The sequence below is a fragment of the Gallinula chloropus genome (genome assembly GCF_964237585.1).
Source record: "Gallinula chloropus genome assembly, chromosome: 18".
NCBI classification, from domain to species: Eukaryota; Metazoa; Chordata; class Aves; order Gruiformes; family Rallidae; genus Gallinula; species Gallinula chloropus.
In genome coordinates this window covers 12,978,739-12,994,234 of record NC_140103.1, presented here as the reverse complement: position 1 = coordinate 12,994,234, position 15,496 = coordinate 12,978,739, and the positions used below count along the sequence as shown (strand labels likewise).

The following is a 15,496-nucleotide window of genomic DNA, read 5'->3' as shown; positions in this document are numbered from 1 at the left end:
TCACTGAAGTCCAGGTAGATCACATCCACTGCCTTCCCCACATCCAAAGAGCAGGTCACCTTGTCACAGAAAAACATCAGTTTGGTCAAGCACGATCTGCCTTTCCTAAACCCAGTCTGACTGAGCCTGATCCCCTGGGTGCCTGCATGTGCTGCTTGATGGCACTCAAGATGATTTTTCCATCACCTTCCCCAGCACTGAGGTCAGCCTGACAGGCATTTTGTTCCCTGGAACCTCCTACTGACCCTTCTTGTAGATGGGTGTCACATGTGCCAGCCTCCAGTCAGGCAGAACCACCCTGGTCAGCCAGGACTTCTGGTAAAGAAGGGAAAGTGGCTTGGTGAGCACTTCTGCCAGCTCCCTCAGTACCCTCAGGTGTGTCCTATGCAGACCCATTGACTTGTACAGATCTAAGTGGCTTAGCAGGTCACTTACCAATTCCCCTGGGACTATGGGAGCTTCGGTCCAATTCACATCTCCATTTCTCCACACAGGGGTCTGGGTATCAGGACAGAACAGGTCTTACTGCTAAAGACTGAGGCAAAAAAGGCACTAAGTTCCTCAGCCTTTTCTTCACCCTCTATTACATTGGTCCCCCTGAGTCGAATAAACGTTGGAGATTCTCCCTGTCACATCTTTTGTCATTAATATATTAATATAATTATTATTAATTATCAATAGCATGAAATATTAATATTACTCTTAATATTACTTAATATTTAAAGAACTATTATTTATACCAGTAACATTGTAATTAATGTATTTATAGAATTATTAAGAAACGGAGGGACAGGAAGAATCCAAAACCTTTACTGTAGGTCACAAAAAAAAAATTTGCAAGGGCTGAAAAAGTCTCCTCACCAGAAACCCTCCTAGGTAGCCCACTAGCAGCCCCAGTAACCTTGGGGCTCAGAGCTTTCGTAGCTGAGGGAACAGTCCTAAGGGTCCCTGATGTAATTTTCAGGCTCTACCAGAGTCCAACTTTGAAAGTTCTAAATGTCCAGTAATAGCTCCCAAACAAAATGTGTGTGGGCTGAGACAAGTTTCTGGCATGAAACCTCCCCAGGTAGCCCACTAGCAGCCCCAGTAACCTTGGGGCTCAGGGCTTTCCTAGGAGAGGGAGCAGTCCTAAGATTGCCTGACTTCATTTTCCAGCTCTACAAGCGTCCACCTTTGAAACTGAGAAATGTCCAGTAACAGCTCCCAAACAGATTGGTGACAGGGCTGAAAAAGGTTTGTGGCCTGAAACCTCCCCAGGTAGTAGAGTAGCAGTACAGCAAACCTTGAGGCTCAGGGCATTCCTAGCCAAGACAACGGTCCTTAGAGTGCCTGATGTCATTTTTCCATCTACCAGCAATCACCTTTGAAAGTGTTAAACCTCCAGCAACAGGTCTCTAACAAGAGGAGTGAGGGCTGAAGGATTTTCCTGGCATGAACCCTCATCAGTGTTCAGATGTGAAGCACAAGGAACCTTGGTGCTCAGGTCGTTCCTTGCCAGGGGAACTCTCCTAACATTGCCTGATGCCTCCTCAGGCTCTACCAGCATCCAACTTCGAAACTCCTAACCTTCCAGCAACAGCTCCCAAACAAAAGAGGAAGAGTTTAAAGATTATATTGACCTGAATGCTCCTCAGGGAGTGGACAAGCAGCCCCAGTAACCTTTAGGATCAGGGCATTCCTAGCCAAGGGAGCAGTCCTAAGATTGCCTGATGTTGTTTTTGGGCTCCACCAGCGTCCACAGTTGAAACTGCTAAATGTCCAGCAATAGCTCCTAAGGAAAAGGGGTGAGGGCTGAAAGATGTTCCTGGCTTGAAATCTCCCTGGTTAGCCCACTAGCAGCCCCAGAAATCTTGGGGCTCAGCTGTCTCCTTACCAAGACAATGTTCTAACAGTGCCTGACGTCATTTTCAGGCTCTCCCAGGGTCCAACTTTGAAAGATCTGTACATCCAGAAATGGTTCCCAAAAAAAAAGGGGTGAGGACAAAATCCTGGCCTGAAATCTCCGTAGATAACCTACTAGCAGCATGAGTAACCTTAAGGCTCAGAACATTAGTACCCAAAGAAATGACCCTAATATTGCCAGACGTCATTGCACAGCTGTACAGACCTCCACATTCAAAACTGGTAACCTGCACCAGTAAATCCAAAACAAAAGGTGCGAGGGATGAGATATATTCCTGGCCTGAAACCTCCCCAGGCATCCCACAAAACACCCCAAACCCAAACAGATACTGAATACAAAAAGACCAGTCTCCCTGGGGTAGGCATCTGAGCATGCAAGGCTGAGGGTCTAGGGGATTTCACAGAACTGGTCACCAGCATTGCCCTTGCAGAGGGGGAGGGAACATGTCTTGGCCGTGTGCAGCACAGCACTGAGAAACCCACTGCAGCTCCCATGTGTCTGCAAAGAGCAGGAGGAGGAAGTGGGGAATGAAGCTGCTGTTGGACATTCTCTGCCTCTTTGCATGAAGCCCTGTGCAAGGAGAAAACTTCACTGAGCAAAACGTTCTCATTGCAGACCCAAGAACTGCCTCTCCCTGTTTTCTTAGACATTGGAAAGATCCTTTTTGGGAGGTGCATTTCCTGCTGGCTGAGGGTACCATTGGCTGTCTGGGGCTCTGAAGGGAGCTCTCCAGGTGTCAGTTTGTCCTGGCAGCAGAAAGTCTGTCTTTTTTGATCTATATGATCTTTTCTGGGTGGTGGTTTCCACTTCCCCCAACTGCAGAGCAGAGCTTTGTAGATTTGTTTTTCCTGATTTTGTTCCTGGGAAACCCTGAGAAATGCCCAAATGCTCACCTAAACCCCTTCCTTTCAGAGGGGGAAAGAGTCCCCTCCCTGTCCCAGCTTTGGGGGTCCTGTCTCATGGGGAGACAAGGAAAGTTAATTCATCCTGCCCAGCTCTGGTTTGATCAGGACAAAAGACTCTGCTGGACACAAGGATTTCTCCCCAGCCGAGGGAGGGAACATCAGAGATGAGATCATAGAGCAATGCCCATGAGGCCTGAGACACCAGGAGGGAGCCTAGAAGAACTGGTCTCCTCCTGTTGAGCTGGGCCAGGCTCCTGGGAGGGAGGGAGCTCATGGCAACCCAGCAGCACTGACAAGAAACAATTCTGCCCAGGAGCAGCTCCTCTGACAAGCACACAGGGCTGGGGGCACTGCCTGTAGGCACCAAGGGGAGACCTGTGAGGCTGAGAGAGCTGATGGATGCTGAGAGCTCACTGGAAGAGAGAGGTAGAAGACAGTGCTTTGAATTTTCTGCTCTTGGGGAGTCGGAGGGAAGTGGGAGCTGAGGTTTTATTGATAATTTGAAGAAGGCAGTGCAAACTCTTGTCATTAGGACTTATCAGAGCATCTCCTGAGCCCTGCACACACAGAGGTTCCCTGGGGCAGTACCCTGATGCCAGGAGGGGTCTGCAGAGCAGAGCTGAGCACAAGGAAGATGAGCACAAGGATGAGGTCTGTGAGCAAAGTGTGTGAGGTGACATGGGCAAGAGGAGCAGCTTCATGGACAGCTGCAGGCAGCAGAGACATTGTCAGGGATGGAGAAGGAGCTGCTCCCAGAAATGTCATGATAGTGGGGATTTGGTGACTCCCTGACATCCCCTGCAGTGCAGACCATTTCCCACAACCACCCTGTGGTTTCTGCCAGCCAGCACAGAATCTGACAACAAAGTTCCAGGGTTTCAGGATGAGCCCTTTCCTTTGTAGCCAGAGCCCTAGTGAAGAGAAAGCCCTGAGTGCCTGTCTGTCTGTCCATGTCCTATCAGCCTTGGCTGCAGCATTTTTTGCATTTTCACCTCCTGTCCTTGCTGGCTTTGTCTCACCATTACCTGGGTCTCTGGGCACAACCATTGATGGGGCTGGCACTGAGCTGACCCTCACTGCAGGGGTCCCATCTGTAGGATTGAGGACTTCCCAGTGGCTCCTGCTGGGCTGAAGACTGCCTCCCACAATGAGAAGCCCCATGCAGGAGTCATCTCAGTGCTGAGGCTGTGGCAATGCAGCTCATCACCTGTGTGTGGGCAGCTGCAACGAGCCCTGTGTGTCCCTGGCTGGGAGGAGGGAGCTGAGATTCTCCTTGGGTAGGATGAGACTGCAGGAGGGCTGTGGAGCTCTGAGCTAGGAGACTGGATTCCTCAGCTCTCTGTGGGGTCCAGTTTCATCTATGGGGAACACCAGGGAGTTATAACAGAGCATCCAGCACCGGGCAGCTGAGACCAGGGCTGATGGACAGAACAGCTCTCCCCACTCTGCCCTCAGGGGAAGGTTTCACTGGCACTGCAGCAGCAATTTCAGGCAGTTCTGACAGAAGAAACACTCCTCGGGTAGAGTCAGGAGAAAACCAAAGCTCCAAAGCTCTGCTTTGGCCACAAGTCAAACTGGAGTGACAGTGCTGAAAAGCTCATTCCTAACCACAGGGGATTTAGTCTGAGATCACACCATCCTTCTATTTACTGACTGCTGGCAGGCAGGACTGAGTACTCCAGAGCCCACAGCTGACCCTCCTCCCAGCAGTGGCACGCTCAAGCCAGCACAAAACAGACCTCCCAAAAGGGACCTGACAAAAGTCTTCCTGAATTCTGAGAGGCAATCTGAGGATATTCCCTAAATATTGTAAAAGGTTTTTTGCAAAAAATAGTTCCCTAACTTTTTCCTATGTCTTTTCCTCCTCTGACAAGTCTCCACACTAATGGCAGCAGATGTCCAACTGCAGCTCCATCAGCCAGTTCCTCCTCCTGCCCTTTGCACACACACGGGAGCTGCAGCTCCTGCACTTCTGCCTCTTCCTGGGCATCTACCTGGCTGCTCTCCTGGGCAGTGGACTCATCATCATCACCATAGCCTGTGACCACCACCTCCACATCCCCATGTACTTCTTCCTCCTCAACCTCTCTATTCTTGACTTCAGCTGCATCTCCACCACTGTTCCTAATGCCATGGCCAATTCCTTATGGGACACAAGGGCCATTTCCTACACAGGATGTGTGGCTCAACTCTTTTTCTTTTTCTTTTCGATCTCCACAGAGTTCTGTCTTCTCACTGTTATGGCCTATGACCGCTACGTTGCCATCTGCCACCCCCTGCACTACGGGACCCTCCTGGGCAGCAGAACTTGTGTCCACATGGCAGCAGCTGCCTGGGCCAGTGGGTTTCTCCATGCCGTGATGCACACAGCCAATACATTTTCACTGCCCCTCTGCCATGGCAATGCTGTGGACCAGTTCTTCTGTGAAATCCCCCAGATCCTCAAGCTCTCCTGCTCAGATGCCTACCTCAGGGAAACTGCAGCCATTGTGGTCAGTGTCTGTTTAGCTTTTGTGTGTTTTGTGTTCACTGTGGTGTCCTATGTGCAGATCTTCAGGGCTGTGCTGAGAATCCCCTCAGAGCAGGGACGGCACAAAGCCTTTTCCACCTGCCTCCCTCACCTGGCTGTGCTCTCCCTGCTTATCAGCACTGGCATTTTTGCCAACCCGAAGCCCCCCTCCACCTCCTCCCGAAGTCCGGACCTGGTAGTGTCATTTCTTTACTCGGTGTTTCCACCAGCAGTGAACCCCCTCATCTACAGCATGAGGAACCAGGAGCTCAAGGATGCTGTGTGGAAACTTGTGAATGTTTGTTTGTAGTTGTACATCGACTGATCGTTTCCTTCTGTGTATCACTGGCCCTTTCATTCACATTAGCACCTGTCTGTATTTAGTAGGTGTTTTAGTTGTTGGTTGTTGGTTTTGGTTTTTTTCCTTTTATTTTTCTAAGCTATAGTAACATGTTGCACGTTCATCCCATTCCTAATGCAATCTCTCCTGCTCTTGTGAGACTGTGCAATAACGAGCTGTGGTCTTTTTCCTTCAGGTCTGACTGGAATGGTGCACAATTGTTTCTTTCTTTTTTTGTTTCATCCGCTGAATTACTTGACTCTTGGTCTGAAATGGCAATGCTTCCCCACCATGACACAGTGGGAAGTACCTGGAAGTGTATCATAGAATCGTAGAATCATTTTGCTTGGAAAAGACCATTAAAATCATCGAGTCCAACCACAGCCTCACCGTGCCTAGTCCAACTCTACGGCATGTCCTCAAGCACAACATCTACACACCTTTCAAATACCACCAGGGATGGTGACTCCACCACTTCCCTGGGCATCCTTTTCCAATACCTGACTACCCTTTCAGTAAAGATATTCTTCCTTATATCTAACCTAAATCTCACCTGGTGCAGTTTCAAGCCATTCCCTCTTGTCCTTTCCATTGTTATCTGAGGTAACAGACTGACCCCCATTTCTCTACACTCTCCTTGCAGGTAGTTGTAGAGAGCGATGAGGTCTTCCCTTTAAGGCCTCCTTTTCTTAAGACTAAAAAGCCCCAGTTCGCTCAGCGACTCCTCACAGGACATGTGCTCCAAACCCTTCACCCTAGGTTGCCAACCTAGCAAAGAGTAAACCCATCTAATCCACGAGCATCTAGTTTCTCCAGCAGGATGCTGTGGGAGACAGTGTTGAAGGGATTAATGAAGTCCAGGTAAACCACATCCACAGCATTCCCCTTACCCACTGCCATGGTTTCACCCCGTCTGAGAACCGAGATCCACGCAGCTGCCTGCTCCTTAAAGGAAAAGAGCAGGCAAAAAGGAAGGGGGGGGGGGGGGGGGAGTGGTAAGGGAAGGGAAAAGGAAGGGGCAAATAACCCCAAAACCAAGAAATTAAGAGGCCCGTGGGTTGGGATAAGGATAGTTTACTAAGATAACAGAAAGATACAATATAACAATGCTAACAGGACTTTAGAGCAAAAATATATCAAGCTGTTGATACACAATGCAGTTTCTCACTGACCCACACAGCTCAGGCCGTGCCACCCAGAGCCGTCCCAGAACCCGACCGTCCCCCAAGAACCGCGCGTCCCGGAGCCGCCCTCGGCCTTCCTCCCGTCAGCCCCCGATATCCTGGGCAGGACGTAACTGGCGTGGAATACTCTCTTTGGCCAGATTGGTCACCTGTCCTGGCTTCACCCCTCCTTTCTCATGAAGAGCTGAGAAAGTCCTTGACTGTCTGACAGCAACTAGAAACACCAGGGTGTTATCAGCACTACTCCCATTTTAACTCCCAAACACAGCATTCCATCCACTGCTACAAGTGAAGTTAACTCCATCCTGACAAAAACCAGGACATTATCCACCCCTTATTCCATACCATTTACATCATGACCAGATCCAACCATTTATTTTGGGAACAACCAGTGTCTTGTTTCAGACACACATATATGTATGTACACATGTGTACGCACACATGTGCATACAGGTATTATTCCCTTAGTCTCTGGACCATTCCTCTGCATTTGTTGAGTGAATGAACATTTAGTCCGTGATGATTTTCAGGCTCCATTCGTCGTAACAGTCTCTCATGGTGTCAGTATGCGCCATTGGATCGTTACATGCTGCATCTCGGGCTCTCGACCGATACACCTGACATGGTCCATGTTCATAGTCTGTGAATCAAAGATGTTCATTTTCAAAGGGAAGGAGGAAAAATATTCTTGGAACACCAGGTCTTGGTCCCGTCATCGTGGCACTCTTCCTTCATTGACTTGTATGACTCAAGCTGTAACTCCATTGGTACAACATACAACAACATACAGCAATTATAGCAATAATGAATGTACAGTAATGGTTTATTTTGCAATTACTATAATACAATTTCTACCTTATTAATTATATTGGCTATTCTCACCTAAAATCAAATCCCTTTGAGGTACACATCGAACTTCTCCATCACTCTGCATTACCCACCAAGTACAACCAGGTTCTTGAGCAAAACCATTCCCAGACATGGGTTTACCTTTGCCTGAAGCAGGGATGACCCAAACCATCTTCCCTAATATACTCTTCATATGCACCACTGGGACTCCTTCTACAGTGCGTGGAAATTTTGACTGGGCAGGACCAGCTCGATTGGTGGATCCCCTAGTGTTAACTAACCACGTGGCTTTTGCTAAATGTGTATCCCAGTGTTTGAATGTTCCACCACCCATTGCTTTCAGGGTAGTCTTTAAGAGCCCATTATATCGTTCAATTTTCCCAGAGGCTGGTGCATGGTAAGGAATGTGGTACACCCACTCAATGCCATGCTCTTTGGCCCAGGTGTCTATGAGAGCATTTCAGAAATGAGTCCCGTTGTCTGACTCGATTCATTCTGGGGTGCCGTGTCACCATAGGACTTGCCTTTCAAGACCCAGGATTGTATTCCGGGCAGTGGCATGGGGTACAGGATATGTTTCTAGCCAGCTGGTGGTTGCCTCCACCATCGTAAACACGTAACGTTTGCCATGGCGGGTTCGTGGGAGGGTGATGTAATCAATCTGCCAGGCCTCCCCATATTTATATTTCATCCACCGGCCTCCATACCAAAGGGGCTTCAACCGCTTCGCTTGCTTGATTGCGGCACACGTCTCACACTCATGGATAACTTGTGCAATAGCATCCATGGTTAAGTCCACCCCTCGATCTCGAGCTCATCTATATGTTGCATCTCTCCCTTGATGACCTGAGGAATCATGAGCCCATCGAGCTAGGAATAATTCACCCTTACATTGCCAGTCTAGATCTACCTGAGCCACTTCAATCCTAGCAGCCTTATCTACCTGATGTTTGCTTTGATGTTCCTCCATGGCCCGACTCTTAGGTACATGGGCATCAACATGACGTACCTTTACAACAAGCTTCTCTAACCGGGCAGCAATATCTTGCCATAAGTCAGCAGCCCATATGGGTTTGCCTCTACACTGCCAGTTGTTCTTTTTCCACTGCTGCAACCAACCCCACAGGGCATTGGCTACCATCCATGAATCAGTATAAAGGTAGAGCGTTGGCCACTTTTCTCTCTCAGCAATGTCCAGGGCTAACTGGATGGCCTTCACCTCAGCGAACTGGCTTAATTCACCTTTTTCTTCAGAGGCTTCTGCTACTTGTCTTGTAGGACTCCATACAGCAGCTTTCCATCTTCGATGCTTTCCCACAAGGCGACAGGGCCCATCAGTGAACAGGGCATATTTCTTCTCATTCTCTGGCAGTTTGTTGTAAGGTGGGGCTTCTTCAGCCCGTGTTACCTCCTCATCCTCTGGTGACATCCCAAAATCTTTGCCTTCTGGCCAATCTGTGATCAGTTCCACAATTCCTGGGTGATTAGGGTTTCCTATTCAAGCCCGCTGAGTAATCAGTGCAACCCACTTGCTCCACGTAGCATCAGTGGCATGGTGTGTAGAAGGGACCTTCCCTTTGAACATCCAGCACAGCACCGGCAGTCGGGGTGCCAGGAGGAGCTGGGCTTCAGTTCCAATCACTTCTGAAGCGGCTCGAACCCTTTCATAGGTGGCCAGTATCTCCTTTTCTGTTGGAGTATAATTGGCCTCAGAGCCTTTGTAGGCCCGACTCCAAAACCCCAGCGGTCGACCTCGAGTCTCCCCTTGTGCTTTCTGCCAGAGACTCCAGGTAGGGCCATTCTCCCCGGCTGCAGTGTAAAGCACATTTTTAACATCTGTCCCTGTCCGGACAGGCCCAAGGGCTACTGCATGGACTATCTCACGTTTGATCTGCTCAAAGGCTTGTTGCTGCTCAGGGCCCCATTGGAAATCATTCTTCTTCCGAGTTACGTGGTTAAAGTGGGCTCACAATGAGACAAGTCTTAAGCCTCCTGATATATATTTTCTCCCCTTTTTGACTGAAAAGGGGAGTGACAGAGCAGCTTGGTGGGCATTTGGCCTTTAGCCAGGGCCAAACCACCACAGAGGGTTAAGGGTGGGCTGAGGTAGGGTTTAAGGTGTGGGTGGGTGGGCGACCACGGGTGCTGGGAGGGGATGTGGGGATTTAGAAGGAGGGTTCTGGGGGTGGAAATTGGGGGAACTGGGGCAGGAAAGGGGAGATTTCTGGGAGTAATATGGTGCTATACTTTCTGGCTATACCAGCATCCACCTTTCAGTCTGTTAACCATAGAGCAGTACATTCCAAGCAAAAGGTGGGAGGGATGACAGATGTTCCTGCCCTGAAACCTCCCCAGGTAGCACACTGGAAGTCCCAGTAACTTTAGGCCTCAGGGCTTTCCTTTCCAAGGGTCGATCCTAACAGTACCTGATGTCATTTTCAGACTCTACCAGTGTCCAACTTTGAACATGCAAAATGTAGAGTAATAGCACACAAAGAAAAAGTGTGAGGGATGAAAGCAGTTCCTGGCCTGAAATCACCTCAGGGAGCAGACAAGAAGCCCCAGTAACCTTGTGGGTCAGGACTGTCCTTTCCAAGGGAACTGTCCTAGCACTGCCTGACGTCATTTTTGGGATCTACCAGTGTCCACCTACAAGCATGCTAATGGTCCAGCAGTATTTCCCAAACAAAAGGTGGGAGGGCTGAAAGATGTTCCTGGCCTGAAACCTCCCCAGTTACCACACTAGAAGCACCGTAAAGCTTGGAGCTCAGGGCATTCCCAGCCATGGGAATGGTCCTAGCAATGCCTGATGACATTTTCAGGCTCTACCATAATCAACATTTGAAGATGCTAAACATCCAGCAATAGAGTCCCAGGTTCTTTGACACCTCTTGCTGTCATTTATTTTAATGCACCACAACTTTGAAGAGCCATCTGCAAGGAGATGTGTACTGTTAAGAAAATGGCACTTCACTTCAAACAGACCTTGACAAACTCTGGGAATTTGATGAACAGGAATATGAAGAATATTTTAAACCAGGAGAGATCTTCTCCTCCTGACCATATTTTGGCTGGACTGGAATGAATTCTCGTGCTGGCAGCCCCCAGAGTTCTATGGTTGGGATTTGTAAGCATAAAGTCTAACTAAACCTGTTAGTTCCTTGCTGAGCAGGGCTTGCACAGCATCAAGGGCTTTTTTGTAATTCTGCTCCAGAAATGAGTCAGCTGGGAGTGCACAAGTACCTGCAAGGGGACAGAACAGGCCCAGCTGACCATAACTGACCAACAGGATTATCCATACTGTATGACTGCAGGAGTGAGCCCACCGTTGTGTTGCACTTGTTGTCTGCAAAGGTGTCCTGGTTTCAGCCAAGATGAAGTTAATTTTCTTTGTAGGGGCCGGTGGAGAGCTGACGGAAGCAAACTTTGTGCTACATAGAAATAGTATAAGAAAGGAAGTCCACGTGAAGCCACAGCTTTGGAGGTCAGAGAGTGGACATGAGGATGAAGAAATGTCATTCTGGCATTCTGGTAGCGCTGTGGTGCAAGAAATCCCTTGGAGGAAGCCTGGCTGAGCTGGTGGCTTTGTGTTTGTGAGAACAGCTGGTGAGGAGGGAGAGACAGCAGTACAGGCAGGGACATGGTGGGCTGAGAATGAGGTGGGGAAGTGCATTGGGTTCCTACAGCCTGCAGGGAAACAGGCACAGGTGTGGGTCAGGGTGGGATGGGCTGTGGTGAAGACTGCCAAGGGTGCTGGCCAGTTTGAAATGCCCTGATAGAAACGAGGTCTTTGCCCCTTTGTTTATGGCTGATGTCCCTGACACAAAGGCTTCAGAGGAGCCATATTGTCCTCACAGGCATGGAGCATCATTTCCTCCTTGCACCCACCCCAGGGGAGGCCACATGTGTCATAGCCCTGTCCTTCCCTTGGCATCACACACCTAAGGAGGGTGACCCCCCAGGAGCTGGGGGTCAGCACTTGGCATTTCTGCTTCATCAGACCAAGCCAGGGTGTCCTCAGCATCAGAGCTGCCTGTGCTTTGCCTGTGTTTGTCCTCATGGCCTCCAGTTGTCTGGTCTAACAAGCCCATGGGGAGCCTGCAAATACTTCAAGGTGCTTTGGGCATTACTCCTGACTTAACTTCTTGAGAGGTTTCATCACTCTCCTCTTGGTAGCTGAGGTCTGTGGACTCAGAAGAAAATGTACCATGGGGCTCATTAGCATCTAGAAAGCCATTACAAGCATGTCTCTTCAAGTAATTTTAATGAAAGAACTCAAGACTTCCACAACTACTTGGATTTTACTTGGGTTTAAACAGTTTAGCCATTTAAATAGTTTAACAGTTAAACATGACACAGTTTAATAACCATGAAATCTCTCTCCTCAGATGCCTGCTACAGCCAAGCAGCGTGTGAAGGGGGTCAGCTTTCAGAGGAGATTCTCTCCCAGAAGAGTTTTGATCAGATACATAGAAAGGTCACTAATCAGCACACTGAACTTCTGACAGAACAGTTTATTGTAATTCTGAAAGATGGGACATTTTCCAACTCTCTGAAGCTCAAAGCAGAAACCGGATACTTGAGTGGCATCTGAATGTCCAGAGAGCAGGTGGAGGTGAAAACCAGTGATCAAAGTGGAGTGCAAACGTCCATCTAGTCTGCGGAAAAGGATGTCCTTAGGCATGGCCAAATCATCAGGAGAGGTGGAAACACCTGACTGATGAGGGAGATGAAAGACACAGACGAGCGGTAATGCAGGTAAAGGGGAAGGTGAGTATTTCTTCTGCTGCCATGGGTACCAATCCTGGAAATTCCCCTTCTGTCACAGTGGGAAAGCATTGCCATTCCAAAAAAGTAGTCGAGTGATTCAGCTGATGAAAATGTGCTTGTAATTTATTTCTAAATATAAGGAAAAAATAAAAAAGAAGGGAAAAATGGCATTTGAAAGCAGACATGATGCAAAGAGAGCACAGTGTCTGGGTCACACAAGACCGGGAGATACTTCATTAGGAATGAAACGAACATGGATCATGATATTATGGCTTAGACAGACTCGAAGGCAAAAAAAGAAACCAAATCCTTCCCCTCCCCCAGCTATAAAATCTTTCTAAATAGGGAGTGGTTGTGATGTCAGTTACATGATCTGTGATATGAGCAGTTTATTTTTAGAAATATCCAGTCATCAGTTTCCACACAGCATCCTTGAGCTCCTGGTTCCTCATGCTGTAGATGAGGGGGTTCACTGCTGGTGGAAACACGGAGTAAAGAAATGCCACTAGCAGGTCCAGAAATAATGAGGAGAAGGAGGGTGGCTTCAGGTAGGCAAACACGGCAGTGCTGACAAACAGGGACACCACGGCCAGGTGAGGAATGCAGGTGGAAAAGGCTTTGTGCCGTCCCTGCTGCGAGGGGATCCTCAGCACAGCCCTGAAGATCTGCACATAGGACACCACAATGAACACAAAACAACCAAAAAATAAGCAGATACTGACCACAATGAGTCCAGTTTCCCTGAGGTAGGCATCTGAGCAGGAGAGCTTGAGGATCTGGGGGATTTCACAGAAGAACTGGTCAACAGCATTGCCATGGCAGAGGCATGTGCAGCACAGAATTGAAAAACCCACTGCCCCAGGCAGCTGCTGCCATGTGGACACAAGCTCTGCTGCCCAGGAGGGTCCCGTAGTGCAGGGGGTGGCAGATGGCAATGTAGCGGTCATAGGCCATGACAGTGAGAAGACAGAACTCTGTGGAGATAAAAAATACAAAGAAAAAGAGTTGAGCCACACATCCTGTGTAGGAAATGGCCCTTGTGTCCCACAAGGAATTGGCCATGGATTTTGGAACAGTGGTGGAGATGCAGCTAAAGTCAAGTACAGAGAGGTTAAGGAGGAAGAAGTACATGGGGGTGTGGAGGTGGTGGTCACAGGCTATGGTGATGATGATGAGGCCATTGCCCAGGAGAGCAGCCAGGTAGATGCCCAGGAAGAGGCAGAAGTGCAGGAGCTGCAGCTCCCGTGTGTGTGCAAAGGGCAGGAGGAGGAACTGGCTGATGGAGCTGCTGTTGGACATATGTTTCTTCTGGCATGTGGACCTGTGCAAATAGGAAAAGGCAGTGAGAATTTAGGGAACTCTTCTCTGAGGAAAAACTGTATTTTGGAAGAATTTTCTATGTCCCTTTTGTGAGCTCTGTTTTGTGCTGGCTAGAGCATGCCACTGCTGGGAGGAGGGTCAGCTGTGGTTCTCGAGAACTCATTCCTGCCTGGCAGCAGTCAGTAAATAGAAGGATGGTGTGATCTCAGACTAAATCCTCTGTGGATAGGAATGAGCTTTTCAGCACTGTCACTCCAGTTTCACCCGAGGGCAGAGCAGAGCTTTGGAGCTTTGGTTTTCTTCTACTTGTACCTGAGGAGTGTTTCTTCTGTCAGAACTGCCTGACATTGCTGCTGCAGTGCCAGTGAAACCTTCCCCTGAGTGCAGAGTGGGGAGAGCTGCTCTGTCCATCAGCCCTGCTCTCAGCTGCCCTGTGCTGGATCCTCTGAGATCATCCCCTGGCGTTCCCCATAGAAGAAACTGGACCCCACAAATAGCTGAGGAATCCATACCTCCGTCCTACAGATGGGGGTCCTGAAGAGAGGGTCAGCTCAGTGCCAGCCCCACCAACTGACATGCCCAGAACCCCAGCTAATGGGGGGACAAAGGCAGCAAGGGCAGGATGGGAAAGAGGGAGAAATTCTCCAGCCAAGCCTGGAAGGACAGGGATGGACAAACAGGCAGCCAGGGATTTGTCCTCAACATTGGTTGGGCTGCCAAGGAGAAGACTCAGTCTGAAACCCTGGACTGTTGGGTGCAGCGTCTGTGCTGGGTGGCAGAAACTAGGGGGTCTCTCTTTGCACTGCTGAGGATGTCAGGGAGGTACCAACTGCCATGGCATTTCTGGGAACAGCTCCTTCTCCTTCCCTGACAATGTCTCTGCTGCCTGGAGCTGTCACTGAAGCTGCTTCCCTTTGCCCATGTCATCTTCTGCTCTGTGCTCACAGACCTCATCCAACCTGTCCTGTGCTCAGCTCAGCTCTGCAGACCCCTCCTGGCATCAGGGCACTGCCCGAGGGAAGTTCTGTGTGTGAAGGGCTCAGGAGATGCCCTGACAAGTCCTAATGACCAATGAGTTTGCACTGCCCTCAAAGTTATCAAGAAAAGCTCAGCTCTCACTCACCACCCAGTCTACAAGAGCAGAAAATTCAAAGCAAATTCCCCATTTCCCTGGAGTAGAAAATGCATCCTTGGTGTTCTTGAAAAGTCCCTGGAAGTTAACGTGGATCTGCTGGAGCTGGGAGCAATTTGGGGCTGAGCAGCACCCTTTGTTACAGCAGAAGGACCCTACACTGTCCTTCCATGGGTCACACATTCCACCCACGGTGAGGCAACGATGCAAACTCACCAGGCAGGCTGAGATCTGACCCTGGCAGCAGCAGAGTCCCTGGCAGCAGCACACAGACCCCCAGGGAACATGGACCCTTGTCTCAAAGAGAGCCCTGTGCAAACCTGGGTGCACATGCTGCTTCCCACCTCTGCAGCCATGCCCAGAAGAAGACAGCTGTCCTGCCCTGTCCCTCTGATGGGGGCAGAAGGGCATCCCTTCCAGGCAGCACTTTCTGGTCCTAGAGAGAACCTGTCCTCCTGACAGACCCTACACACTGTCCTATGTCTCATAGATCCCTCCAGGAACAGAACCTGCATTGCCCTGCACCCACAGACATACCAGGCAGAGTGATGTGGAGATTTCTCTCCAGTGAGCTCTCAGCATCC

General features: G+C 49.4%; 1 pseudogene across 1 annotated transcript; it reads right to left on the bottom strand.

Annotated features, from left to right (window-relative positions):
* Positions 1–12,855: 12,855 nt before the first annotated feature.
* LOC311198761 (olfactory receptor 14I1-like) lies at positions 12,856–13,759 on the bottom strand (annotated as a pseudogene). Its single transcript has one exon. The product of its transcript is annotated as an olfactory receptor 14I1-like (transcript).
* Between the last annotated feature and the right edge of the window lie 1,737 nt (positions 13,760–15,496).